At 34.1% G+C, this 16432-nt stretch overlaps 1 protein-coding gene across 1 annotated transcript in view; it reads right to left on the bottom strand.

Annotated features, from left to right (window-relative positions):
* ADGRL2 (adhesion G protein-coupled receptor L2) overlaps positions 1 to 16432 on the bottom strand; it is a 271801-nt gene that overhangs the window by 181081 nt on the left and 74288 nt on the right. The gene's annotated exons all lie outside the window — the stretch shown is intronic.

Below are 16432 nucleotides of genomic sequence, written 5' to 3'. Positions count from 1 at the left end.
GACTCTAAATACCTATATTTTGTCACAAAGCCAGATATTTGTAGTACTAAGGTAAATCCAGCCATTAGTCAAGTTTTCTCTCAACTTGTAAAAAATCAAGTTAAAAGTACATATGTGCAAATAACTGAAACATGCTCTTTTGGTTGATTCATTATAATTCTCAGGTTCAAAGAAGAATCCTTGATGATCAAATTTTTTTCTACTTAATGTATTGATGTTTTAACATTCTCACCAATACAAAAGATAAGAGGAGCCACATAGAGCATTGGTGCTTTAAACTACATGAACACTTCCATTTGGAATTTCTTAGATAACATAATTCAAATATTATCGGTGCAGGATATAAACTAGTCTAGGAAAAAAAAACACTTATGCAGAGCTAGTGTGAAACCTTATTTCGTTTTTACATCTGTCAAAATTTATACATACGACAGATCTACCTAGGAAAACTAAATCAGGCTTCTTTAAAGTAGTTGAAAAGAAGGAAGACTTATAGAATTCTCAGACCTCAGTGGTCATTTATATCACAGTCTCCCTTGGAATTTAAAATTATTTTATTCAGTATTGTAAGCCAAGATATGTCAAACTGATAATAATTTGCATTTACCGAAAAATTTTAGCCCTTTCTTTTGTTCATCTTTGAAGATTTTTCATTCATCTAGGCATGATTCTCATGAAGTCCCAATGAGTGCATGGATCAGTTTAATGCTATTTTCTTTGGGGAGGCAGAACTTGGGCTGACGTTTTTATTTAGTAAGTTTAGTAAGTAATCAATAGAAAATTTTGCCTGAATTAAGCTGCCCATATGTTGGCTCATTTACTTGTTTATTTAACTCTCTCAGAAAGAATCTCAGGAAGAACCCACTGTCTTCATTTCTTAGGTCTGATGCACTTTGACGCTCAGGACATAATTGAGTCACTCTCCACTATGTTCCTGAAGAGACTACAAAAAAAGGAGGATGCATGGGAGGGGAAAGAAATTGTCAGAAGTGGGTTAAATCTATAGGGAGTGGGAAATGCCTCAAACAAGTTTTTAATTTTAACTCAATAGTATATGTATTTTATAGAGTTCAAAGAGTTCAACACTTTTTTCGTAAGCATATAATAAGCTTGCTGTTTTTATAATTATATCTAAATGTATCTCTTCTCTAGGATAATGTTTTAGATATTAAAGAATTTTTAATTCTTTCCTTGCACTTTACACATAATAATGCTTCAACCTTCTTTTCATCCACAAAGAATTGAAACAGAGCTTTTAATTGCATTGATACATTCAAGATTAAGCTGTTAGCCACAAACCTGCCATTACAAAAGAACACTTAAATGACACACACACACATCCAGAAAACATAATTTGTCTGACACTTCATGACAATTCAAAACATAATTTATAACAATACAGGTGTTATGGTAGAAAAAAATGAAATGAGAAACTTAATAATGTTCACAGATGTTAGCAAGCTAAGGGGAGTTGGAATATGTTATGGATTCCCTGCAATCCAATCAATTTAACTACACAATCTGTACTATTATTTAAGTAATGGCAAAATCATTGACTTATTCATAATACTTGCTAATTGTTTTTAAAAATAAATTCTACAAAGGACAAAGGAAACACCCATTTCCATTTGTTTTATGTTAAATCAACATCTAACCACGCATGGTGATTTCATTCAAAGAAAACAGAAGGAACTCATTAGCTTATGTGGTTTGAGAGATTGATGGGCTTCAAACATTTTAACCATACATGTTTTTTCCAACTGTAGAAACTCATGTTTTTAATTTAAACATCTTTATGAAACTAAAGATTATTTTATTCAATGGATTCACATATTTCTGATACAGAAATTGTGCTAATTTTTAAAGCTATTTACCATCCAGGCATCTTCATTTAGAGGGGAGTGATGAGGTACTTGTCAAAATACAAATATGAATGCTAATAGTATGGGTACCAATTTAGCGAATCTGAAAAAGTATGAAAATGGGCGTGGTTGCAAAGTATCGCGGTTAGTATAAGCCAGTAGAACACAGTAACCTCTTCAATGCCCCACCCTGGCAAACTTGGATATAGGTAAGCCAGTTCTAAAAGGGGCCACATGGAGGTGGACTTGGGTGGGGCAGAGAGAGGATCCAGGTCTTGATGCTGGATCAGAAATTGTGTGAAGTTTGAGCTACAAGCTGTAGAGAACTACCAGTGAGAATAGATTGTATTCATTACTTTTGCCTTTGATGAGAGAGCTCTGTGAAAGTTCTAAAACAAAACAAATAAAAACATGTGAAACTGCTCTAGTTTCTAATACAGAAATAGAAATAAAATTAGCTAGATTTCATCCTAAACTTTGTGTTCCCTTTTCTTCGTTACTGTTCAGTGTTGCTTAGTGCTGAAACGTTTTCCCTACTCTAGAAAATAAATCTTTTAAAGCTCTAGAGCAGATCAAAGCAATTATGTGAATACCCAGACTTAACTAGAACTCGTTGAAAGTTCCTAGCATTGTTTTTCATTTTAGTTTTGCCATGCATGTAGGCTGAAAAGAAATCAGAACTCATTTTCCATGAGAGAATAAACATATGAAAGCATTTGGGAAAGCCAATAAGCTTTTTTTTTTTTTTTTTTTTTTTTTTGCCAATAAGGTTTTAATTCTTCTCCCAGTTCTCTCCAGGCTGAGTAAATCTTGGTCCAAGAAGGCGAAACCCTATCTAAAATGTAGAGATGCAGTCTCCAAAAATAATGATAGTTTAAACTGTATTATAAATATGATTATGGTGTGCTGTACTTAATGATATTATTTAGAAGTACCTGATCACATATATTATTAAATACCTATCAGTTTGTAATAAATACTTCTTAAAAATATGCACCGAAACAACTGGTAGCTTGACTCTTTCTGTGTGCTTAGAGTGTTTATATATGTCTAACTGTGTATAAAGGATTATACAATTTTTATACCATTATGATACTCAAAAGTAAGCGAGTTAAAAAAGTTGCCCCTCGGGTTTCCCTGGTGGCGCAGTGGTTGAGAGTCCGCCTGCCGATGCAGGGGACACGGGTTCGTGCCCCCGTCCGGGAAGATGCCGCGGAGCGGCTGGGCCCGTGAGCCATGGCCGCTGAGCCTGCGCGTCCGGAGCCTGTGCTCCGCAACGGGAGAGGCCACACAGTGAGAGGCCTGTGTACCGCAAAAAAAGAAAAAAAGTTGCCCCTCATAATACTGCTCCACTGAGTCTTACCCAACTCAAAGTCAGTCTTTATTGCTTTCACATAGATTATTCTCATAATTGTTGGTAATATCTGCACCTTGAGGATTTTCTATAATCGTGTCTTATAGATCTACTAGCAATGTTTCTGTCAAACCAGGAAGTGTAACTATAAGAACACACATTTTATAGAAAGCTGTCTATGACTTCTTATAATAATTATTTTTTCATCATAAATTCTCATAACCAAATGTTTTCTTACTAAAGTGTGTAGTTTAAAATTGAGCCTCCTCGTCCCTTTCCTATACATGCAAACCTCTGTCAACAATACAGGTGAGGCGCTTCGCTGGTGGCGCAGTGGTTGAGACTCTGCCTGCTAATGAAGGGGACACGGGTTCGAGCCCTGGTCCGGGAAGATCCCACATGCCACGGAGCAACTAGGCCCGTGAGCCACAACTACTGAGCCGGCGTGTCTGGAGCCTGTGCTCCACAACAAGAGAGGCCGCGACAGTGAGAGGCCCGCGCACCGCGATGAAGAGTGGTCCCCGCTTGCCACAACTAGAGATAGCCTGCGCACAGAAACGAAGACCCAACACAGCAAAAATAAATAAATTAATTAATAAACTCCTATCCCCAACATCTTCTTAAAAAAAAAAAAAACAGATGAAATTTCTTTAATTTTTTTTTAATTGTTAAACTAAAAGTAACCTAAAAGCACAAGTCTTTGTGAAATAGCAATTTCACGCAAGTTTAAATTGAATTTTTAGTGCCTCTGAGAATATGACTTTGATTATTCATGTCATAGTTCACTGTAGTATGGCAAAACTTGCAAAAGGCTTTTAAGAGTCAGGAAACAAATTCACAAATGCCCTCTTTGCATTTTAGAAAGTGAGTCAAAGATATAATTATATAACACTTCTAATATTTCATATTAGAATACATTGAAGTTATCCTAATGATACAGTATAAAATGATAACTGAAATATGTGATCTTAGTATTTTTAAACACAAAATTGCTTTGGTACAGTTTTGAAAATATTTGATAATCTAAAATTGTGTAACATGAGATGTTTGACCTTGACTTTTTGATCGTATAAGCTGTTACTAACATTATTCATTTTTTTGTCCTCTAATTAATATGATGGTTATTTTTTAACTACACTTATCTTTTTTACTGTATTTTTAAAAGGCCTTTATTGGTTGTATATATTTTAATAAAAATAAATTTGAGCATGTGGAAACTAGAACAGCAATTTGCAGAGATTTTTCTTCTCAACCAAGTTCTCATCATAGTTTCTTGATAATAGAATGTTGCCATCTCTGTTTTCAAGAATAATTTAAATCTTTAAGTTTTCAACTTATTGCAACTCTTTACAATGCATTCTTAAAGTCACTATGAAATCCATCACTTAGGTCCTAGACCAAACAATGATGTAATAGGCATACGTTTTTGTGATAAGTAAAAGTGCGTTAGAAAAGAATCTTTTCTTTTTCTTTTAATTAGCATCCAAATTTAGAATCATACTAAAATGTCATCGATATCTCAAAGAGGTACTGAAATGATTTGGTAATGATAAGGTTTTGTTGAGTGATATTCAATGAAGAAATTCTGGTTTAGGTTAAACAATAAAAACACATAATCTCTCCAGCTATTCTACATTAAAAAGAAGTTGCCAAACTATCACCTGGATAATACATTCTTTGAATTATTTTGGTTCAATGATGGGGATGTGCTGCACTACACCATCCACACTCTTATCCAACTATCCTGGTTACCAAAAATCACATATCTACAATATAACTAAAGAGGATTATTAGTGCATTAAAAGAGTGTTCCCCTTCATTATGGGACTGTAATTTATGACACCAATTTAATTACTACTATGACCTTACTACCTTAATTTAATGACCCAAATTCAAACCACGTATGTGTAATTGTTCAGACAATGTAGAATACACGGCAAGAAAAACTAATTTCCTGTTTATTATCTAATGATAATTGAAACACAATAATTCATTATAATATACTCTGCTACTGCTATATATGAAGTGGCTTGTCTCAAGGAAAGAGATTATGGAAATAACATGAAAAATATTTATAGTCTGTTAAAATCAGAGAAAAGTTGAATTTGTTAAAATAAAATCAGAGAAAAGAATGCTAGCTATAAAATGTAAATGTTTGAGAAATCAAAGTATGTAAACTATTTTTAAATAATATGGATCCCCAGAAGACTATCATTTATCATTTTAAAATAAACTTATGGGTAATCAAATAAGGAATCTGAAAAATATTTTTTTAATGAATTTTGACATTTCATATAATTATTCAGTGTTTACTTGCCAGTGCCCTGTTACAAAATGATTTTAAATATGATTTATATAAATCAAAAAGAATTATGCAGATGTAGATTTGAGAAGATAATGCTGGCCTGTTGTTTATATTGAATATTTCTATACAGGAAGAAATCATGTGATGTCAAAAATAGATACTAAATTCAATCTTTAGAAAATTCTTTAACTACTTAGGTAGATTTATAGCTTATCAAAATTCAGAGGTAAAATATTACACCTTATCACTGAGGGAAGTCTATCTTTGCCTGAATTTTCCAGTTAATGAAAGAAGTGTTTAAATACTCTAGTTAGATTATTAACTTCTACAAAACTGAAACAGATGTGTGTCTTAGTATGCCATTAAGTTTATGATTTACATAGAAACCTTACATAGAGCTGAGCAGAGGCCAATGATTCTAATTTGCTCTAGATTTACAATAACCTGATCTGGTTTTTGTAAGTATTGAAACACTTTTTAAACAAAATTAGAAAGCAGTTGTGCTTTGTGTGATTAAAGATGCAATTCCCTCTGGAGTAATGAGAAAAGTTAGAACATGTTTCTTTCTTTATGGATGTTTCTATTATAAACATGAGTGCTATACATTATATATTTTTGTTACTATGATTTCCTTGTTTTTAATTATAAAATAAACCAATTGAATTTCACTGGAGTCTCAATTGAAACTATGCCAAAATTTAGCTGAAGAATGTGTACTGAGCTTCATAAAAATCCTTAAAATTTTTCCCAGGGTATTAAGGTCTTGTTATACAAATACTAGTTCACCATAATTTTCTAGAGCAAAATATCTTTCTGATTAAGACCTCCACAGCAAAAAAGACTTGAGTGCTAAATACATTTCAAGCCCTGGAAAAAGGCATATATAAAATTGTTCAAGACTAATGATCACTGGATTCATATAAGTTACAAATAGAAAAAAAGTTCGTTTATTTTATCTTATTACACAAATAATAATATTTATGGCAGTATTATTTAAACCTCCTCTACTTTGCTTGGTGAATTGTAATCCATCAGCTCCTAATAAACCAAATCTATAAAAATACATTATTTTAAACACTGTGAATACTGTTTTCTTAAAAAATCAGTCAGAAATGTTGATATAAATATCGTTGTAAGCATTTGTGTGTATATTTATGTTTATAGAAAATAAGTACATGCAAAAGTATTAATTCATTAAAAGTTTATCTCTCATAAAACCTTTATTAGCCCTTGAAGTCTTTGCCACTTCATTTTAAATGATTTATCTTTTGAATAACAAGGTTCCATTAATCTGTTTGACAAAAGAATTTTTAAATCATTTAAATAATTTATTTGAATGAATTATTTAATTTCTGTAAAATTTGTGCACATGTATATGTATATACCTGTGTCTATATATTTGTCTTCTGGCACAATATCACAGAAGAAATACAAAACAGAATTCAGAATACATTGTCCTTGACACCAGCAGTGTGACTTGGTGTTGCTGCCCATGTGGGCTTTGATCACCCACTGTTTGCACAGGACCCCTGTTAAAAGGCCATTTGTGCTACATTTGACACAGCAGGGTGATTTAATGTCAGAGAAACATGCATGTGATTTTCTATATTCATTTTTAATCCTGCACTTTTACTGAGATTGTAGGCTGACATATTTTTCAAAATGCAAGACTAATAAAGGCAATTATTCAACACTAGGAAAACCTGCTTTCCGCAATTCAGTGCTCGAGGTGCTACTGAAAAGTAGTAAACATACGCCATCCCCAGAGAAATAAATCATCTGGGGAAACAGGGCAAATACACATGGAAAATAAATAAGAATATACACAAAAATTTATAAGCAAGTACACAAAACTAGGACATAAAAATTTATATAATAAGTTTAAGATGCATGGCATTCAGGAATTTTAACTATATACTCTCTCTTCACAGACTATTACTTCACAAAATTTTCTCTCAAATAGATCTTATTATTCTTTTCCCCTGAAGATGCATTTTTATTAATAAAAATAATGAAACTGTTGGATTTTTCTCCAACTTTGGTGAGGTTATGGAATAAATTTATGATAAGTTATCATCAATTTTATTTTTAAACATGCAGGAAAATAAGCTTTCACTTATGTATCTCCTACACACAACAAAACAAGTTTTACATCATATATATATATATATGGTAAAACCTTCTAAGTCACCTTTCTTTTGGAAACTCCATCCAGTTTTTTCTTTGTAGTACTGTTCCCCTCTCTACTATGTAAGGTTTTGGTGGGTTCATTCGGGTTTTATTTTAATGTTGTGATCCATCCTTTCAACAAATTTCTTTTAACTTTAATTTACCAGGGAGGTACTAACTTTACTTACATGAAAATCTCAATCTTTGCTTGTGACATGTAACAAAATTTGAGGTCTCTGTCTTCTCCACGTCTTCTCCCACTTATCCAACCATCCGTAAAACCAGCTATAACACTATACCACTGTATACCCATTACCCACAATACTCAAATCTTAGTAAGGAGGTATGAGAATCACCCAGCACTCTCACACAACTTTTGAAGCCCCTGATAGACCAAAGTAGCATCATGAATTCTCAGGGAGACAGTAGTCTTTGAGAAGTTCGTTAGATGTCTAAAACTGCTTTCTGGAACTTCCTCTCTGGAAGCACCTTCCTCCCTACCCATGTTCTTGTATCTAGAAATGTAAATAGCCTCCCAAATACCTCCAAGTTGTATGATACAGGAAGTAACATTATACTGCTTAGAATGGTATGCACCAATCAGATGAAGTCGTTTTCTAATCATTTCTCCTACTCTCAGATTTTTGACGAACAGTGGCTTCTTTATTGTCTAGCAAAGGGCCTGAGCTGTAGTTGGTTGTTGGAAAGCATTTATGGAAAAATGAGTTAGAATCCTATAATCATAAATACTGTTATAATATTTAGTTCAATAAGGCAGCTGCTTGTTATACAAATATTATAGCACTGCTTTGCTGATGTAGATATTATAAGTCAAACAACCTAGAAATCTTGTACAAATGTATTTATCACAAGTGTACATATAAACAACACACACATAAATTTACTTCTTAACAAATTTGTTTAGTCAATTTATTGAAATGTTTTTATAGGCCATATGTAAATATTTTAATATCTACACAAATTAGCGATTACAATGAAATTTTAATGTCTTCCAAAAGTTAATAACAATGTTTGTGTGTATGTGTGCTTTTACGTGAAGAGAAAAACAAATAGAGACAAATTGTTCAAGGAGTTTCTAGCACTATTAATTATCTTAGCGTGTGTCTGTGCCTCTGTCTGTGTGTGTTGGGGAGGTAGGAAGTAGGCAGAAAATTAATTAATGCATTTGAGTTTTTCAACTCAGAGAAGTTGAAAAGTTGGTTTTCTGTTCCATTTTACCTAGAACAGTCCTTCTCCCTTCGACTTTTTCTGTCCCAACAACTTATATAAGATAAAGATGTGTCAAGGGAACCTCAGAAATTAGAATAAAGGGGCTTACATGAAGATTTTCAAGGGTTATATTTTGCACCCCGGCACTTTGGTCTTATTTAAAGACAAAACATCTGACATCTTATACATTATGGTCAAAAGTATCATACTTCCATTTTAGTTCACTTATGATTCACTAAGCAAAGACTGGAACCCTACATTCAAGAGCCAAAAAGCATTTTAATCATTTTTTTCCTTCTAAATCACCAGCAAATGTTATTAATATTATCTTAAAGAGTAAATTATGGTGACCTAAATGGGAAGGAAATCCAAAAAAGGAGGAATATATGTATACGTATAGCTGATTCACTTTGCTGTACAGCAGAAGCTAACACAACATTGTAAAGCAATTACACTCCAATAAAAATTAATTTAAAAAAAGTAAATTAATTAATCAAAATTTCCAAGGAAGATGCTCTGACTTTCTGATGACACTTTAAATGTCGTTTCTTTTTGCTTACATTCCTGTTTTGTTTTTTTTTAAAAGAAAAAAACTTACCAAAATATATTAGTAAGTACTTGGCTATCTCAGAAAATCACACTGAATATTATTTTATCTTTCTTTGATGACATGGAATTTTTCAGTGTTGAAGGACCATCAAAATGAACATTGATTATCATAGCACTTATTACACATCACTGTATTTATTGATTTGCTCCTCCCCCTTAGATAGTAAACTCCTTAAAAATCTCACTAAACTTTATATGTGCAGCTGTTAGCACAGCATATAATAGAGATCACAAACCGCTGATCTATATAAAATCTAACCGACAAAGGTAATTCATTAGCCCCATAGATGTTGGGCCACACAGTGTTTTGTTTTGTTTTGTTTTTAATCGACTTTTTGTCAACTTTTAAAAATTAAAAGTCTTCAATTAAAACTTGGATTTCCAGCTTCTGGTGGGGAAAAAAAAAGAAACATCCAGCAACTTTGACATATATTACCTCATAGCAACACTCGGCTGAAGAGGCGTTCCCTTCCAAACCAAAGGTCCACTCTTGGACTCACCACATTCTCCAACATTCCTTAATACCTCATAACCAAGGCAGTGTCTTGTGCCTCGAGTGACCCAATTTGTGATAATGTTTTGTGTTCTACTTTAACAGTGGCATTAAAAGAAAGTGAAATGTATCTTCACCTCTATATCTGTAAAGTGGGAAAGGAAAGATAGATCAAGAGGACTATATATTTCTCCCAGCTGCCTTTCACTCACTCACTTTTTCTTCCTGGCTCCTGTAAATATTTTAATTTTTGAGCTCCAATGGCCAATAGTTTATATGTGAACAAATGTGTGAATTATACTGTTAATACGCATTATAGGCTATGAAGAAATGTATTAAGTAGTAGTAATAGTGCTTCTCTGTGAGGCTGTACATATATACTAACTCCTCTGTGCACTTACTACATAACTCAATAATAAAGTTATAGTGCCCCCCTTATTCTTACTGATTGGCTTAATCTTCTCTACTTATATTCACATTTAATAGCTTTCTCTTTTTCTCCCCACTTGAAACCACTTTCCACCACTCTTCCACTGATGTTTACTCTTGTACTTTCTTTTCTTTCTGAGACCAGTTCAGTTTCCCTACAGGGGAAGGTACCTTGGCATTAACAAATGATGATTTTGATTCTTCTGTAATACCTAATATCCCATAAATATAGCTCAAGGGAGGACAAATGAAAGGAACCAGTCTTTTTCAACCAAATAAATGGAAACAAACACCCTTTTAAGGACTAATACATACAGTTTAGAAGACTTACTAGTTAAACAAATAATTAAGACGTTAATTTAGCAGAAACTGTTAAGTGGAAAATGTTTTAAAGCAAACAAGCTAAGCTTTTACTAAAAGTTACTAGAAGTAATTGATTGTCTCAGATATGTTCAAAAAATATTCTTTCTTAAGATTATACTTTTCAAAGGAGACTATAATTGAGATTATCTACTGAACCTGAGTTAGGAAAATTTATTTTTTTTACTATTGCTAATGTATGTTATGTTTCTTATTTTTAGTATTATTTGTATTATTATTATTCCTAATTTATTTTTTATTTTGATTTACAAATTTGTATTATGATTATAGGTCAAAACATTTCCCCATGAACTATAACTCTATTTTACCTAGTATGCCACCTAGAAAATGTGATCATAACGAGCTACTCCACGAAGTGAGACTCACTCATATTAAACATGCTAGGGGCTTCCCTGGTGGCGCAGTGGTTGAGAGTCTGCCTGCCGATGCAGGGGACACGGGTTCGTGCCCCGGTCCGGGAAAATCCCACATGCCGCGGAGCGGCTGGGCCCGTGAGACATGGCCGCTGAGCCTGCGCGTCCGGAGCCTGTGCTCTGCAACGGGAGAGGCCCGCGTACAAAAACAAAACAAAACAAAACAAAACATGCTAGCATTTAAAAATTCCTATAAATTATATTGTTGGCATAATATCCTTTGTATCAGTTAAAAATCCTGAGTAATATATACACTCTGAAAAGACCTTTGTACTCATTTCATAGTCTTATTGAAATACTGCTCTCCCCTATTTAACAGTTTTACAAAACTTTCAACTAACTTCTTTTCTTAAAGCACACAAACATCTGCCTACCATTTTTCTTCTTCTCCTTCTTTTTTTTTAATACAGCAGGTTCTTATTAGTTATCTATTTTATACATATTAGTGTATATATGTCAATTCCAATCTCCCAATTCATCCCACATCTCCCAATTCATCCCACCACCCCCATTTTATTATTTTATTAAAAAACTACCTAGGCAGCTTCATCATTAAAACTTTATTGGAACAATTATATCTGTCAATTGTTGGGATAGACACCATTTAAAAGAAAATCATCACGAATCATTTCCCTTGCAATCTAGAACAGATATTGGCGTATATGATTGAATCTCCTTCATATTAGAAGTTTTCTTTTTTTTCACTAAGCAAGGCACTTCTAAATGACGAAAACGAAATTGAGCTTCCAGTAATTATAGTATGTATTTTTCAAAAAAATTGTCTTGGACTTCCCTGGTGGTGCAGTGGTTAAGAATCCACCTGCCAATGCAGGGGACACAAGTTCGATCCCTGGTCCGGGAAGATCCCACATGCTGCGGAGCAACTGAGCCTGTGTGCCACAACTACTGAAGCCCGCACGCCTAGAGCCGATGCTCCACAACAAGAGAAGCCCGCGCACTCCAACGAAGAGTAGCCCCCACTCGCTGCAACTAGAGAAAGCCCGCACACAGCAACGAACACCCAATGCAGCCAAAAATAAATAAATAAATTTATTTTAAAAAATTTGTATTTTCTCCCTTTTCACTTTTCCTGACAAATTGTAAGATAAAAGTTATATTCAATTCACAAAATTGGGTAATTAATTTGGCCAATTAACTTAGTCTGTGTCCATGCTAAAAAGTATGAAACATTTTTACTGTTATTTTTGATTCAATAGAATACATACATTAAGAAGTGAAACTTCTTTTCTTGATGCTTAATGAGCATTCCATGAGGCTATACCTAGGTGAAACCATTTACGTTCACTGCTTACATAAAATTCTGCAATTTTGTATAGTGAAGAATTTAGTAAATACCATTTTAAATGACTTTTCTCTCCAAAAGTTTTTGAAACAGCACCACTGAAGCACTTGACATATCCTTTCCAAAAAGGCATGATATTACTTTTGAAAAATAAGGCTATATTGAAGATTAACCTTTTCTTCTCCCTTACCTTAAAAAAGAGCAGTTGAAAAAGATCTGAAAAGGGCCTTATAAAGTAAAGTGTAAATTCAGTTAACTTTAGTTAATGCTAATTTTAAGATGCTATTTTTTTTAAAAAAATTTTTTCAGAAAAGCAAAGTAACTTAAAAGCTTAAAATTTGGACCAGGCCACCTGGATTCAGATCTGAGCTCCACCTTTTTCAAGCTGTGTATCCTTGCATAAGTTATGGAAGCTCATCTTTAAATTAACTGTTATTTTCTTTCCTCTCTTATAAAATGGGAAATAATAATTTCCTGTATTTTTATAGTGCTGCTGTAAGTGTTATCTGAATTAATACAGGTAGTATCTGACACGTAGTAAGTCCTCAAAATTTGCTATTATTTTGGTTTCATCAGTAGCATAAGACAGTTGACAGTTCTTCAAATACTCCTACATAAATGCCTAAAATTGTATGAGTTAATGTATAACACTTTTGAATATTCTTACATATTCTTACACACTGGGTTGTATTAGAGCAAAGAATTTTGGAAGTACATTTTGAAACATACAGCTTTATATTGACTACATAAAAAATTATTATCATATGTATGCCAGTGTTGTTGCTGGTACTTTGTTTTATTTTGTTAGCAATTTGAAGAATCCACTCACTCTTAGTTATGTTCATAGCTTATGATTTTCATTCTTTTTTAGTTATAAGTGCTTCGTTTTTCCTTAAATCCATAATATTAGAAGATTATCTGGTTAAACTTATTATACTCTGTAAGAGCTAAATACAATTAAAGACAGTTGTCTGTTACACATCCTAATTTATATTTATTCACTTATAACACTTCAGAGTCCAAAAATAATTTGAGGAGATTTACAAACAAATAAAAATAAAAGTAATAAGAATAACCAAGCTATGGAAGCAACTTAAGTGTCCATCAACAGCTGAATGGGTAAAGAAGATGTGGTACATAAATTCAATGGAATACTCCTCAGCCATAAAAGAGAATAAAATTTTGCCATTTGCAATAACATGGATGGACTTGGAGGTTATTATGCTAAGTGAAATAAGTCAGACAGAGAAAGACAAATACTGTATGATATCACTTATATGTGATATCATATGTGGAATCTAAAAAATAAAACAAGCTAGTGAATATAACAAAAAAGAAAAAGACTCACAGATATAGAGAACAATCTAATGGCTACCAATGGGGAGAGAGAAGGAAGGAGGGACAAGATCGGGGTAAGGGATGAAGAGGTACAAACTACTATGTATAAAATAAATATGCCATGAAGATATATTGTACAAAACAGGGAATATAGCCAATATTTTATAATAACTGTAACCTTTAAAAATTGTGAATCAGTATGTTATACAACTGAAGCTTATATAATATTTACATCAGCTATACCCCAATTTAAAAAAAAAAAGAGTAAGAATGGTAAGGCAAAGAGAAAATAAGGATTGGAAAGTAAAAAAGCAGGAAAAGTCAGTATAGGCGATGTATGCCTTTATGTGTGCTAGCCTTAGATTTGCCTTTAGTCTTTCTGGCAGCCACAAAAACAGAAAGGCTGTTATAAGATTCCCAATGCTCAGCAAATGCATGACCTGATGAGACCAGGGAGAATCCTGACTAAATGGTGAAGCTGGTCAATTACTTGTCCTTCCATCTCTTCTCTACTTCTGGTCCATCTCTCCACCCTGTCTTCTGCACTATTGAGTTGATACAGCTCAGTTTTGCCTCTGCTCCACAGGTACCTTCCATCTTTCCTCTTTTGTTCTAACTACAGCAACAACAAACCCCACCCCACCCCCGCCAAAGGCTAGTTTTACCTTTTTCTGAGCTAAGTTACCTACTGTATCGTATACACACTTCCAAAGGCTCATTCTGGCAGGTGTTTAATAGGAAGGAAGGCATCAAAATCTCTGGAAGGACTTGAGGGAGTGGAGAAAAAGACCCAAGTGGTTTTGGTAGAGTGTTCCGCATTTCCACTGCCAACCCTGGGAAACATTGTCTTAAAACAACTGAGAGAATATAACTAAATTTAATGAATTAACCATTTCTAGCAGGGAAAATGATAAACTCAGAAGACAGACAGTGGCCCCTGGGTATAACTAAGATATACTATTATTTAACAGTTGGGTTCTAATTCAAGGAATAGTGTACAATTAATTTTTAGAATATATCTATTTTACTATAGACCACAATGAATTTTGGTTTTAGAAATTATCCCCTCATTAATATATTGTACTAATGAGATAATAAGCTTGACTTCTCAGGTTATTTGGGGATATGTCTTCTTGGATTTGCCTTTTTTTGTTTTGTTTTGTTTTTACAGGATTTTGTTCAAGAGACGGGGGTGGGGCAGGCTAGGGGATGAACATTTAATCAAGCACCATCCATGTGTCAGAGATCATGAAGACTTTTTAATATTACTTCATTTTAGGGCTTGTATTCAGCAGGCAAGACTTGGCAAGGCTTGCTGGTAGTTTATGGCCAGCATCTGTTCTGATCTATCAGTGCCCAAGCCCAACAATTTACACATTACTAAATATTTTAGTATTACCCCTACTTTATTTAATCTTCCAAATAAACTTCCAGGGGGACGGGAACACTGGAAGCTGGAGGCAGAGATACTACTCGGGGACGCCCTGTCCTGCCTTGCCAGCTCCTCCCCATTCTGCCTAGAGAAGGTTTTCTTGCTTGTGCTAGTTTGGTTCTAGAACTGGGAGAGCCTGATGTTTATAAGCATTTTCTTACATGGAAGTACCTAGGCCATGAGTGTAAATTATTCTAGAGTGGCCAGTTTGAGTTTTAAAAAATTGTGGTTTTCAACCCTGGCGGTAGTGTCCCCGGCAGCTCTGTGGCGCATAGGGAAGCCGAAGAAGAGAAAGGCCAAGCCAAGGTACGCTGCATCTGCATGCACCAGCTCCTGATACAAGTGGCCACCTGGATCCAGGTGGAATCCACTTTGGTATTTTTTTTTCCGGCCATGCAGTGTAGCTTGTCTTGTGGGATCTTAGTTCCCTGACCAGGGATTGAACCTGGGCCTTAGGCAATGAGAGCACGGAGTCCTAACCATTGGACCGCTAGGGAATTCCTTGCTTTGGTATTTTTGTCTAAATACGTTAGGAAATGGCAGGTGTGCATGTGATATCTTCCTGCCCATCTATAACCAACCTAAAATGCTGTAAGTCCTATGATAAATGAGGAAATTGTGACAAAGAAAGGTTAACTTGCCTAAGGTGCCTAATGGTAAAAGAAACATTAGATGTGTCTTTAAGACTAACGCCTAAACATCTTGTTTCAGTTTTCTTTTATCTGAAAACACTTTTCCTCTGAAAAGAATCTTACACAGCTGCCCAATATATTAATAAGAAACAAGTATGCCTGCTCTGATTAAAGCAAGATAAAGGCCAAGGGTTCACTCTCAGTTATGCCCTCATCACTAATTTTAGCAGTTCCTGAAGTACCTCCACAAAACGCAATGTTGTGCTCTTTAGAGTTGAAAAAACACTGACTTAAAAAATGCTGCCACCCTCAGACGCACTCTGTGTTGTTCACCTTGGTAAATAATTCATTTAACAAACATAGTGTATAGCTACTGAGTGCCTGACCCTAGGAATACAAGGATAAATGAATAGTGTGTGCCATCCAAAAGCTCACAGTCTGAGGAAGAAGGAAAAAAAAAAAAACAAAAAGAAAAAAAAATT

This window comes from Pseudorca crassidens, chromosome 2 (genome assembly GCF_039906515.1).
Source record: "Pseudorca crassidens isolate mPseCra1 chromosome 2, mPseCra1.hap1, whole genome shotgun sequence".
Classification (NCBI taxonomy): domain Eukaryota; kingdom Metazoa; phylum Chordata; class Mammalia; order Artiodactyla; family Delphinidae; genus Pseudorca; species Pseudorca crassidens.
Note: the sequence above shows the minus strand (reverse complement) of the source record. Positions and strands in the feature narration are given on the sequence as shown.